At 48.1% G+C, this 14,049-nt stretch overlaps 1 protein-coding gene across 2 annotated transcripts in view; it reads right to left on the bottom strand.

The window, feature by feature from the left end:
• Positions 1-14,049, bottom strand: part of PLEKHG5 (pleckstrin homology and RhoGEF domain containing G5) — a 254,737-nt gene that overhangs the window by 105,712 nt on the left and 134,976 nt on the right. The gene's annotated exons all lie outside the window — the stretch shown is intronic.

The raw sequence follows: 14,049 nt of genomic DNA, 5'->3' as shown, positions 1-14,049 counted from the left end.
GGCGGAGTCAGTGTGGCACTGGGACATAAAGGGTCCATCAGGTGAATGCACCGGTCGTGGCCCATGTGTGCCATTGTGGACAGTCTCTAGTGTGGGTGTGGCCAGCCACTACAGAGGTCTAGCTAACCATTAGAGAGTGTATGCTCTGTGCTCCATAACAAATATATCCAGTAAATGCTGCTACTGCATGCATGATAATGTACCAGATTAATCATTGGAATTCACTGTACAAAATACACCATAGTCCTGAGCAGTATAAGGTAACATATATAAAGTATCATTTAAGTGCACAGTCTGGAACCTGATCTCTAGTGAAGGTGAAAGCGGGAACCTCTGGGAGATTCCACTGTATCCATGTGGGCCAGTCCGTCCATGTGAAGACAGATGGCAATAGGCTGGGCGGAGCCAGACCAGCATCAGCAGAGGAGCCCCAAATTTCCTTTGGAGATCCTAATGTTATGCAAGTCTGTGAAAAGCGTGCAAAAATATTGCAGGCCGGGGATTAGCCGCAACTTCCATTCGCCAGCCCCTCACTACCATTTTCCAGTGCAGTCTGTGTGTAGCCCAGGACTTACTCGACTGCCGCAATAGAAACGGGCTTATTGGGGCCAAAGCTGACCACACACCCTCCCTGAAAATGCCTGGGCACGTCTGCGTTTTGTGTTTTTTTTCGCCGACACTCCCAGTAAACAGCCGGGTGACACCACAAACGTCGGCTTCCTGTCAACCAACTCAAGTACAGCTAACGATTTAAAAAGACGCTGCGCAATCAATCTATAATCGCCCTGCCTGCAAATTCGCAGCCATGCGAACAGGTCTGAATAACCCCCAGAGCGAGAGATTTTATGTGTGTAAGGGCAGGTTGTATTAAAATACATCGCCGCCCTTCGCGCCCCCCCGCCGCGATGCCGCCGCATATGTACTAACATATGCGGCTAGCATCGCGGTACGGTGACGGAGGCCCCCCGCGATACCTGGAATGTGGTGTGCGGGGGTCTCCGTCACCTCCCAGCCGGCTCCTGCATCCCTCACGTGGCGTCACGCCGGGGACAGCTAAGCAAGCTGTCCCCGGCGCCTCCTCCTCCCCCCTGCAGCCGGAAGGACGTCCGGCTGCGTCACTAGGGGGAGGAGAGGTTTACCTTCCAGGGTCCAGGAGGACCCTTCAGGAAGGTAAGCCAGAGGGGGGGGCCGGCGAGGCGGCGGGTTTGCGTCGGCGGGCGGCTAAAAAAAGCCCATAGGCCCTTTGGGTGGCGATACCCTTCACTGCGGTATCATTTATGCGGTAAAACCGGGGTTTTACCGCATTTTCCATTTGATACATCTCGCCCTAAGGGTTTTATATAGTGAGTAAACTCTCAGTACTGATTGAATTATTTTTGGATGCTAAACCATAAAAGGTCAAATGTGACACTTGATAAGACTCTCGGTGAAACCCTTTCACGTTCTCAAAGGTCACAGAGTGGAGGAGATCAATATAGGAATTTGAGATCAGTCACAAAATAAAAGGCCAATTCAGGACATGAAAACATTCCCAGGTCTACGTTCTAATCTGTTACTGGAAATCTAGACGCAGGCCGCATTTATGTCTCTTTGAGGACGGCTTTGATGCAGAGGATATTTTAAAAGGCGCTAGAACCTGATCAACGTATCTGCTTATCTGGCCAGTATAGAGAAAAAAATGGATACGGTCACTAGGTCTACAGCAGGATGGTCCACAAGCATTAGGTCGACATGCAGGAAGGTCGACAGGGTCATTAGATCAACACAAGCATTAGGTCAACATGGGGATGGTCAACAGTCAACAGGTCTACATGGGGGTTTTCACATTTTTGTGAGCCGACATGTGCCGACATGCGGTATTTCATGCCCTACCATCCACTAGGGCGTGGTGGGAGAATAAAATAGTGTGCTGAGCGCAGCGAGCCATGCGAGGGGACGCGGTGCTACGGTTTAGTGTCCATGTCGACTGTGTAGATATTTGGGACCAAAAAAAATTGTGAAAAACGCCATGTTGACCTTTTAACTGTCCACTGTTCCCATGTCAACCTAACCCATGTCGACCTTCCTGCAGGTCGACCTTCCAGCATGTTGACCTAATGGTGTCGACCTAATTCTTTTCGACCATCCTGCTGTCTAACCAATGATTCATACCCGAAAAAAATGGTTTTACACTGTTATATATTAACATGTACATATATAGCACTAGCAAATTCTGTTGCGCTTTACATCCGCTATGAGAACACGTTGGGGGCAGGTCTGTCTTTGCTTTACCCGCGGCAGTCCTATCGGTTGACAGTTAAACCTTTAACAAGTTGAATATTCATGAGACTGCACAGGAACTGGTAGCACTGTGCGGCTTGTGGGTTCGCTGGTTGGCTTGTGGGTGCTGGGGGTCTGCGGTGGCTACTGCTTCCACTGCCTGGAGGGCAGACCGCAGATATTATACTTGCGCCTGCGACCGACCAATCAGATTATGTCATGCAACAAGCATAGCCTGTAACATGGCAGTTAGAAGCTGATTAGCTGTTTCTTTGGGGTACATGTACTAAGAGTTGGAGAGAGATAAAGTGGATAGGGATAAAGGACCCAATTCAGACCTAACTGCAAAGGATGTCAATTTGCAGTATCCACCAGCCCGCTAGAGTGAAATCCCACCTTGCGAATCAATATACTGACTGTGCCGATGGATGTGTAAGGCTACAAATCCATTCACAGCCGTGCAAATATGTCCAAAACCATAACAGACTCATCATGGAATGATTTTAAACTGGCCACAGTTCATAGCAGGCGCCGCATAGCCCTGGACTTACTCGGCGGTGCAATTGTAAAAGGCCTATCCGGCCTGGAGCTGACGTCACACCCTCTACCCCAGACACACCCAGCGTTTTCCTAGGCATGTCTGCGTTTTTCTTAGCACTCCCACTAAATGGCCGGTTACCGCCCCCAGACGCCTACTTGCGATCATCATGCATATTTAAAAAGTTGCAGGACTTCATCACAGCGTGGCCCCGTGCATGCGTACTACAGGCCGTATGCATGCGCAGTGTATCGATAACCGCCTGGTGTGCGAATCTGCAGCTGTACGATCCGGTCTGAATTGGGATCAAAGTACCAGCCCCTAACTGTCAGTTTCCAAACACAGCATGTACAATGACAGTTAGAAGCCAATAGGCTGGAACTTTGGGGGTTATTCTGGTTGATTCGCAAGGCCGCCACCCATTCGCAGCGTGTGCTCCCATGCACTGGCTGAGAACAATCTGTTCGCCGGGGCCGCACGCACCCGGCATATGCGCAGAAATTACCCTGCACATGCGCATCAATGCCATCAATGCCACTGCGAAGATACTAGTCTGTGCAAACGGACCAGAATAAGGGCCTTTATCGCCTTCCAAGGATTAGTAAATAGACCCCCTTATCGCTCACCAAGCTTTGATACATCTCTTGCAGGATTAAGAAAGTACAAAAAAGTTGCCTGTGGAGTTCCTAAAATACATTGTGCTGGGCTCGGCACTGCTCCTAAGAACAGGATTGTCCTCAAACCACTTTCCTTACTTTTTTGTGTAAATGAAAAGGTTCACATGTTGCGGTGAGTCAGCTGCTGCCCTATACTTATAGCCAGCTATTACGGCCCACATGCCCTCGGTGTCCTGGCAGTAATGAAATGCCACATGTCATTGTACCCTCCACATCATACACTTCCTATAGAAATAGAAAGTCATCGCAAGTGCTCATTTACTTACACTGCATTCTGATGCCAAACTAAGCAGCATTCTTTTACTGCCTAACCACCCCCCACCCTGCCAAATGCCTAAGAACACGTCCCCTCACATGCAGCTGAAGGGAAGAGAAATCATCCGGTGATTGACAACCATCGAAGGATTTCTCTATTTCTCTCAGTCAGTGAAACCGAAAAGGAGGTTGGGGCTTGCGCTGGCATCATGTGATGTCAGACGCCTACCTCAAGCAGGCATCACCCCTCCCCTCAAACGTCCAGCGCTTTGCTAGGGACACCCATAAAACCCCTGCCCCTGGCCTGGAGTCCGCCCGCCCTGGAGCGAACGGTTCTGGGAGCACCCACAGTGATCCGGCAATAACCCGGGTCGCTGATGTCAGAAAGAGGGCGGGGCAGAGCAGCAGCACATCATCAGGAGGCAGGGGAAGGGGGCAGTGCTTGGAGCTGATGCTGCCTCTCCAAGTCTTATATAGTGTGAACGGGGCCTGAGTTACCCGTTTACACTGCCCAGCAACCCTTCTTTTTAACCAGGGTTGGAATGCCGGGTTGCTGGACCTGAGTTTTTTTAAAGTGGTCCTTTCACACCACACAGTGACCCAGATTGGACCTGGATTATTTGTAGTGTGAAAGGGGTAACTCTCACAGCAACCAATGAGAAATCAGTATGTATTTGCAAACTAGACAATAAGCTAGAATCTTATAGGCTTATACTGTTTTTTGCTAAATGCAATGCGTCTATATTTTTACACTGATCATTTGTTCGGAGATATGAATACAAAGGTCTTTTAACATTTCAAACACAATGAGAGGAGAAATTACATTTTCTATAGTTAGATTTCATTTTACGCCCAACATTCTTTTACAGCTGTTTCTTCCAGTACTAAAGGTTAATGGGTAACAATTACAATATAAAGATATAAAGACCATTATATGATTATACGAGTTAAAAATATTCTTTCATTTAATAGAGGAACAATGAATGATGCGATGGCATCTAAAATTAAATCTAGCTGCACATTTCTTTGTACAAGAAGAATAATCTGTGTCGTTTTATGGTCTACATCCCACAGAACGACTCCGACTAAGACAGGACGGGTTCTAACGCCCCATAAATAACTAGAATTCGGCATTGTTCCCCGTGCCAGCGATAGACTATTACTTGCTATTCATTTTGAATTATTGTTAGGAAGCCATTGTGTAGTAGGGTCTGATGTAAGGGAGCTTTTGCTATTTTCATCCTTTGGGAAACAAAATAAAAAATAGATTGATCAATCGGATACAAGGACAAGGAGCCGGTGGTAGAGTGATAAAGGGGATTATAGAGGGAAACTAAATATTGGGGACTCTGGATCCACATTGGCAGTATAGGATGAAAGGATTTCGTTTAGAAACATTGGCCCTTATTCTGGTTGGTGCGGTAATATCCGCGTGCGTTCGTGCCGCCGATGTTTTGTGTCTGCGCATGTGCAGAGGCGTCTCTGCGCATGTGCGAGCGGGACGCACGGCCACATTCCGCATGAAATGTGTACACTACGAACAGGGGGTGGAGAGGGGTGTGAAGGGCTGTTTGGGCTCATTACCATATGTTTACACCCCGCGTTTCATGGGCGTTCCTGCTTTTGCACGGAGAAATACCCGTGTGGTCTGAGGTTGCGGGAGCTGCCTGGCGGGAGCTGCCTGGCCACTCGGTCCTGCATTCGATGGTCTGCGACCATCGAATGATGGGGGAGGTTCCCTGAGATGGAGGAGGTGTATTCATGAAAAATACACGTGCGGTCCGTTCGGACAGCTTCTTACCGCGTACGGACGGAGTTGGTGATCCGTATGGAAGGCGGGGTTTAGGAGGCACGGTGCTGGCCGCATATTCGGATCCGGCCGCACCGATCAGAATAAGGGCCATAGATGCCAAATAACCGCTTTTTTCCCTATAGACATGTACAAGAACAACACAATGGGTAAAAAATTTTTTTAAAGAGTCTACTTATGTATAAGTATAATTTTGGATTGCAGGAGGAAACCACAGCACCCGAAAGGAAACCATGGTAAGCACGAGGAGGACATACAAATTCCAGTTAGGGTTATGGTGGGAATGGAACCCATGACCTCAATTACACCGTCCGTGCTTAAGGGGCAGCTATAAGTTGTCTGTACGAGGGTTGGATATCTGCAAGATATTTCCATACATGTGAGCAGGGCTGGAATCAGAAATCGTGGGGCCCGTCATGTGACCCAAATAGGCGGGTCACCCTTCCTTCTCAAACCCCCAGCAGTGTGTGGTTAAACCTGTTTCCCATCCAATCTGATTTACCTCAGGAACACCATCTGACAGGTCTAGTAATAATTATTATTACTGACCCAATAAATGCATCAACACATGTAACTCTATGACTTGCTACTTGCTCAACACATCCTCTGTAACAACTACAGCTATGACCAATGACCGCACGCTTACACTACAATGCGCTATGGATCCAAACTTGTGCTTACGTGTTCACTATGCAATGATCCCGATTGAGGTGCCTGTTCCCCGTCTCACATTATGACAGCTTTTTTTTTTATCCAAAAATATTTTCAATTAATTGGGCATCTACCCAGTTGTGGGGTCAGGTAGGACAGATCGGGCAGTGTGTATGGAGAACACGCCACATGATCCAACCACATATATATCTGCAGATCAATTCACCTGCAGATATATCTTCCAGTGTTTACCTAGTCTAGGAGGAGGGGGTGCAGACAGCTATCACCCTTGGCTACTTGGCTAGTCTAGGACAAATTGGTGATTTTTTGGTACTTGTTTCCTAGAACGGCGCCCAGATTTCCTACGTACGGCACCGTAGGGAAATCGCATCGCATTGCATGGGCCATTATAGCGGCATGCGATGCGATTCGGTTTTTTCATGTAATTTTTTTTTCCTCGTTGTACCCCACTATATCGCATTGCATCTCCAGCAAAATCGCATGCGATCGCATGCGATTTTATAGGGTGTGCATTGCCATGACATTACATGTACAATAATATGATTGTATGTCCCAAAAATAGATTTAACGCACCCCTTCCCCCCCACTATCCACGCCACCCCGAAGCGTGGCAAGCGCAGCAAGCCCCGCGAGGGGCAGCGGAACGCGTCCTCCCACTTTTTCATTACCCCACTATCCACGTCGGCGTGGAGCTGATTTTATATATTGTGGCGAGCCCAAAGCGGGGAGAGCCCAGCGTGCCCCGCGAGGGTCCGCGGATTACTTTACATGTATTCCGCGTCTCCTCGCGATACGATGCGATTTCCCTACGCAGAATAGCCCACTAAGCAAATTGCTTAGTGGGCGCCGTTCTAGGAAACAAGTACCGACTTTTTGGCCATAAGACCTCTGGTGGTCTTTGTTTATTATTCATGCAACCCTCAGAGAACAGCATCACCCGGTGGCCTGAACTGATAGTGCAGTTAATTCCATCATTGTTTGGCATGACCAGTGGGAATAAAATTCCCTAGGGATCCTCCCGTACAGGCAGCTAGAATAGTAATCATCGTTGGAGAGGTTTCCTTCATGAGATAGCAAGTATTTGTTCTATTAGGTGTGGTGTCTATTTATTGTTATTTGTTATATAGGTTATTTTAAACTGCTTTGTGCCAGCAAGAATGGTTCATGTTTATCTCGTTTTGAACAAACATAGGGAAAGAAAATCTACAATTGAGCAATGCCATGATGAACTCTTCTAGTGAGTCGTTACAGAGTAGTTTTGGATCCAACTATTGAAATGGAGCAGGGACTAGAGGCACTGGTATCCATGGCGGAATTTGTGGGATGTGTGCCCAGGTGCAAAAAAATAGTTTAAAATATGCAACACGGCAGTGGGAGACAGGGAGAGGCAGAAGGTGACAGGGTGCATGAACGGCTTACCGATGTTCAGATGTGCTGTGAATTCGCCGCCCTCTGAACAATACTGATTCGGGCCCTTTGACTGTTGGTCAATGGGTGTAATGACTGTCGATCAAACGTCCATCTAAATTGATTGCATCCCGATCCAAGTGCGACTACATATCATTACAAATTGTACACCATCTCCATCTACCTCTTAAAACATTATTTCCTCCAATAAGACTACTGGCTTACAGAGCCCAAAGGCCCATTGTGTTATTGAGTGACTTTGGCAAATGTGGGTCTTCTGGATAAATTTGACATAGCTATGGTTGCCGTCAGCGTGTACTGGTATTTTATATTACATATAATGTCCCATCCAGCTTTTCACACTGGTACCTCACTCCGGGTACAGCGATAGGTTACCGTGGGCATAACTTCTACACTCATCCACATGAACTAGATTTCATATCCGCAACTTGAGATGATACGTGAATTGCGTTGCCAAGTTTCTGAATCCCCCCCCCCCCCCCGCGGTACATGCTAGGAAGATAATACCATAAAACCTGGAAGCTGCCAGGAGTGCCCATGATGCAGAAATGGGCAGATTTGGCTGACATCTCATATATGTACCCTGCAAGAAGCTGAATGTCTACAGACTTATCCTGACTCTTAAATAGTTGCTATAGTTAGCAAATCCAATAAAGTATTGTTTAACTAGAAAAGCAAAGCCTCTGGCAGTTTACTGTACAGCATGACATGACTGAGTAGAAATGAAGCAACAAGAGGCTCCTTCGTCAGACAGCACCTTGAAGCCAATTCCTTTCCGTCTATTGTAAGACGGCCCCTGCCTCTTTTTACAGCAGCTTCTTTAAAGCGTCCGCACATCATTTTATTTACTTTAAAGCTTATTACTCACAGGACGTCCAATTAAATGGCCGCGGCGCTGAAGCAGCAAAAATAGTTTTTACAATAAACCAACATTACGCAGCTATTTTTCCAGCCTCTCACATGCAAGGATGTTTAAGAATTGGTGTAAATTCCACACTGATTGCCTAACTTAAAACAACTAACTCAGAAATACCACATACCGTATATATATGAGCCTGATTCAGCATGGACTGCTACTGTGGGAATTCGCAGTGCGCTGAGAGGAAAAAGCCGCGACTAGATTGAAAGAGAAAATGCCCCTTGCTAAATTGTGAGAGAATTGCCAATGGATCGCTAATCATTAAACACTCACAAATCCATACGCAATTCTTGAACCATCGAGCAGATTTTGCCGTCTGTGCAAGTGTGGGTAACTGAGGCTTCCACTAATCTGCAACTAAGACAGGGTGGAAGTCACAGACCCTCCTGAAAAACACCTGTTTTTTTGGGAAGGGTTCATGATCCATACGCGTTTTCTGTTGCTAGTCACCCTTGCCCATGTGCGATGTGTATGGTAAGCATGCGCAGTGATTTGATAGTCACTTGATTCTATAAGTAGCGGTCAAGTCTAAATTAGTCCCTATACACGGTATGTCTCAGGGGACACAATTCTTACAACAGTACGGTCCTCATTCAGATATGGTTGGAGGTGCCATAGCCACACAGCACTAATATGGTAATACAGTAGGGGGCGCCATGCCTTCTGCTGCATTACTGATCCAAACTAGGATCTTCTCTGGCACCATTGGCTGGCTGGCTGGCTGGTTTGCGAGTACCAGCTAACAGGGTGTGGTTTAAAAAACGGCAGTTAGGAGCTGGTTGTTTGATACTTTATCTCCATCCACTTTATCTCTCTCCAAGGTTAGGTAAACAGACCCCCTGATTTGGTAGGCATATTTTGTGTAAGGAACATTGATTTTCCTGTATCAGACACCTTGCTACACTGGATCTCTACCTCAAGATATTTTATCATTCTGAGGTCCAGATGTATCAAGCTTCAATCAGGGGCGGAACTACCGCCAGTGCAGACGGTGCACTGCACCGGGGCCCAAGTGGTCAAAGGGGCCCGGTGCCACCGTCCACCGGGCATGCCACCGTTCCTGTTTAGTAAAAATATGTGAGAGCATCAGCTGCCATCAGGGGGACACGGTGCGTGCGCAGGCTATTCTCTCCCCCCGCCCCCACCATGAACCTGCGGGTTCGTGGCTGGCAGGTGCCAGGTTTACTTCATGTGCGCCGCGGAGACGGAGAGTGACCGGAAGCAGCGCTTACATCTGATGCAGCAGCGCTGGGGACCAGCATCCTGTCTATGTTGCTGCAGTGGACCACCAGCCAGAGGTACTGGTAGCCACAAGCACAGGGAGTGGAGGAGGTCAGCCGCACACATGGGGAGTGGAGGAGGAGAGCTGCGCACCGCACACGGGGAATGAATGAGGGGAGACGCGCCTTGCACACACATGGGCCCTTATTCTGATTGACGCGGACTTTACCGCATTCTTACGGATCGCGTCTTTTCGCCGTCTGCGCATGCGTGGAGAACGCAACGCGCATGTGCCACGCCTAGACTCCGTACCAGTTCGGCAAAATGCCGTCCAAAACTGTTGCCCGCAATCAGTCGGGAAATATGGGCGTATTATGGGCGTCATGCGGAATGGCACATGGGCGTAGTTTCAAAGTGGGCAAAACGGGGCGGAAACATGGGCGGACACGGGGGAGTACACTTATGTTGGGGGGCGTACATTCGGAAACCACTCCGAATGCACGCGATCAAAAAGGGCAGAAATGTGCGGTGTCCACAAGTGTACTATTGCTTTGCGTACACCACTCGTTCATGCGGTAGGCGAACGTACGCCTAATGACTACAACCATTAACACCTGAACCCAATAGAATCTACTCCTTTACTCATTACTCACTAATAGGACGCTTGTCAGTGCTTTAATTGAAACCATTGCTGCTTCAAGGAACCCGTACTAAACACCCACATATGCTGTACTTGTCAGACACTTTCAAACTGCTAACAATGGACATGACAGAATATTAATACTAGCAATACACATGTGTATTTGACATGTACTCATGAAACCACACATTTTGGGTAAAGTAAACACATTTATTTATATTCATGTCACACTCAATGGCAGTGTGATGCAATGACCATAAAATAATACATACAAACAATAAACAACATGGCAGGAATGGCGCAAAATAAATAATAATACAAAACAAATATAATTGCACACAGATGGACTCCAGCACCTCCTATGTGCCACTGCACATGCAGCCAGTGGGAAATGAGGAGGCTGCTGGCCCTTCTACAGCAGGGCAAGCTGCACCTGACCATTCAACAGCAGGGCACCCTACACCTGGCCCTTCTGCAGCAGGCCAACCTGCAGCTGGCTCATATGCACCATCAGCAGAATCATTTGGAACACAACCGGGGACTTCACAAGATAGTACCATGGCCATCACTTCAAGTACAGCTGACAGTAATGCCAGGCAAAAGAGGGCAACAGGGGAACCACAAAGGACATATGAAGCAAGGCCTCAGCTGGTTCCCCTCAGCACGTGATTGGACACAAGAAGCTGACACACACAGCACAATGGAAGATTTGGGAACACATAACGGCAGAGATTAATGCAGCCACAAGTTCATTTCCGACCACGTTTGGCCTTGGTAGGCTCCTTGGCCTGTGCAGCAGCTCTTCGGGGACGGCCAGATGCTGGGGCAGGTGGAGCAGATGATGTGGAGGGGTTGGCTGGTCTACCCCTCCTGCCAGCAGGGAGTGTTGCCGCTGGTAATGCACCAGAAACGGATGCCATTAGGACCCTGTTGCTGGTAACCAGCTCCACCATAAGCTCATTATGGTGGAGGAGGAGATCATTTTGGCGGGTGGCTTGCTCGGCCAGCACCTGAGCACTTGCAGCCATGGCCTGCATGCTCGCAGCCATGGACTGCTGGGTGCTGACCAAGCTCGCCAGGATCTCCTCGGTCCTACGCACCCGTTCTGATGCCAAGTCTCCCTGCTGGTTGATGTCCCCAAGCACCTGGGCCAAGGCGGCCAAATCGGCTTGGCCCGATGCCTGCTGCTGCACAGGCCTACCTCTGGGGCCAGGTGGCACGGACTCCTCCACCTCCTGAACAGAGTCGTCACCAAGCGGTGGGGTGTCTGTGGGCAAAGATAAACACAATTAGGAGACATTCTACGATAATTACTTGCACAAGTTTATGGCATGACCAATATTTACCTTCCAGAAAAGACGCAAACACTTCAGCTGGGGCCTCGCTATCCATAGTGCTCACCCCCCGGATCTCCTCAACTGATATGCAGCTCTCGGCCATCACCTCCAGGGGGGTGAGCTCTAGCCCTGATGGCATGGGGCCGGCCCCAGATGTCTGGCTGTGGTCCCACCGCTTGGTCAGCTTCCTCTTCAGGTTGGTTTTGAAGTCCTGCCACCTGCAATGTAAGTTGACATATTAATACATGTCACTCCCAATGTTAGCTGTTGCAGCCATTGCTCTGTGCTACATATTACAACATGTGATTATTGTCCCATATATAATATTACATGCAACTATGATATCAACCGTTACAATACACATTCACAATCACCCTACTCTAACTCACAATGAAATTACATGGCAATAATGTATGTGTATCGTAACAACCTCACGGGCCATTTGCTAAATGCATCTAAGCATCAATTCAATCATTACTTGGCTATTACTGGCCACATGTATCACAAAACAACTTGCCTCTTCTTCACATGGTCCGTCTCACGAACTTGTGGCGCTACTTCATTAATCTCTGCCGTTATCTGTTCCCAAATCTTCCATCTGCGTGTGTGTGTCAGCCTCTCGGATGGACACTCTATCCAATCACGTGCTCGGGGAACCAGGATGGCCAGCTCCTGTGCTTCATATGCCTTATTTTTTTTGGGTGGTTCCGCTGTTGCACTGGCTCGCCCCTTGCCACGTCCCTGGCCACGCCCCCTGGCACCAGTCGCTGCACTTGAAGTGCTGGCCATGGTACTACCTTGTGAAGTCCCCTGTTGTGTTCCAAACAATTCTGCTGATGGTGGATATGAGCCAGCTGCAGGTTGGCCTGCTGCAGAAGGGCCAGGTGTAGGTTGCCCTGCTGTAGAATGGTCAGGTGCAGGTTCCCCTGCTGGAGAAGGGCCAGCAGCCTCCTCATTACCCACTGCCCGCATGTGCAGTGGCACATAGGTGGTGCTGGAGTCCATCTGGTCAAATAGTTGCTGCAGCACTGGGTCCACCTCTGGTTGGGATCCAGACATGTTAGCAACAACATTGTCACCTTCTAATACACCTTTATATACTGTTTGTGTAATCTGTTTGGCGGACATCAGCGGCAGCTGCGTTCCGTGCGTGAGCGTACGTCGCTGGTTTTTCGCGCCGCATACGGTGGCGGAAATTCCATTGTGTAAAACCTGGCGAAAGTTCGACATGAAATACTGGTCACCAATGCTAACATTGCATAGAATCTTCTGATACACCTGTGACTATTGCTCAATACACATGCTATTTGCTAGCATGACATGACATTTCATTCATGACTACTGTGGTATTGTGGCGTTTTAGTGCAAGCTAAAAGTAGCCCATTCCCTTAGAGAATCCAGGCCACAAGTCATGCAATACTCATCTCTACTGTTATAGACCACACATGTGAGAGCCCTATAAATAATGTCTTCCTGCTAGAATCATTTGTCTTCAGATCTGGACTTGTCAGGGTCTAAGGTAAGCTCTTCCATGCTCCTTGTAGATATGATATCCATTAACAATGTAAGTGTATGAATGTATGCACTATTGCCTCACTGACTACAGATTGTTGGGCCAGCAAAGTGGTGTATTATTATTGCAACATGTCACCTGTTCACTATTTCACTCACAGGGCTTAAACCTGTGTGGGTTCATCTATTGCAGGACAACATGTCCCAGCAATAGATGAAATGTGTCATAGTACATGATGTCGGCAAAAAATGCTGACACCTTTATCTGTGTGTTTTGGACGGTGTGTATTGAGTTCATATTATTGTGTCATCATTAGAGAGTCAAATGGATCTGCGGGATTACACGGGGCGGCCATCTATTGTACGTATTGAAGGCTACAAATCAATTTGGAGTCTGATATGGCCATTATGTGCATAGGTGCATCAGTATTTATGTTCATTTCTTTATAGGTTGCAGAAGCTATTATGCGCTACATGGAGAGGAGGCTAAGGGCACTTGCGGCTCTCCCCACTCGTCGCCCAAGGAGGCCAGGACGTGCTAGAATCTATCGCACACGGGTGACTCTGTTTGCTATGCCCGATGATGAGGTACTTACTAGGTACCGGTTACCCCCAAATGTAATTCTGGATCTGCTCAACTTAATTCAGAGCGATTTGGAACCTCTACACGGGATCACGACAGCAATTCCGCCTCACACACAGCTGCTGGCGGTGTTGCATTTCTGCGCCTCAGGATCGTTCCAACAAGTAGTGGCAGTACTTGCTGGAATATCTCAGCCGG

Source organism: Crinia signifera, chromosome 19, assembly GCF_055691185.1.
Source record: "Crinia signifera chromosome 19, ASM5569118v1, whole genome shotgun sequence".
Classification (NCBI taxonomy): Eukaryota; Metazoa; Chordata; class Amphibia; order Anura; family Myobatrachidae; genus Crinia; species Crinia signifera.
Note: the sequence above shows the minus strand (reverse complement) of the source record. Positions and strands in the feature narration are given on the sequence as shown.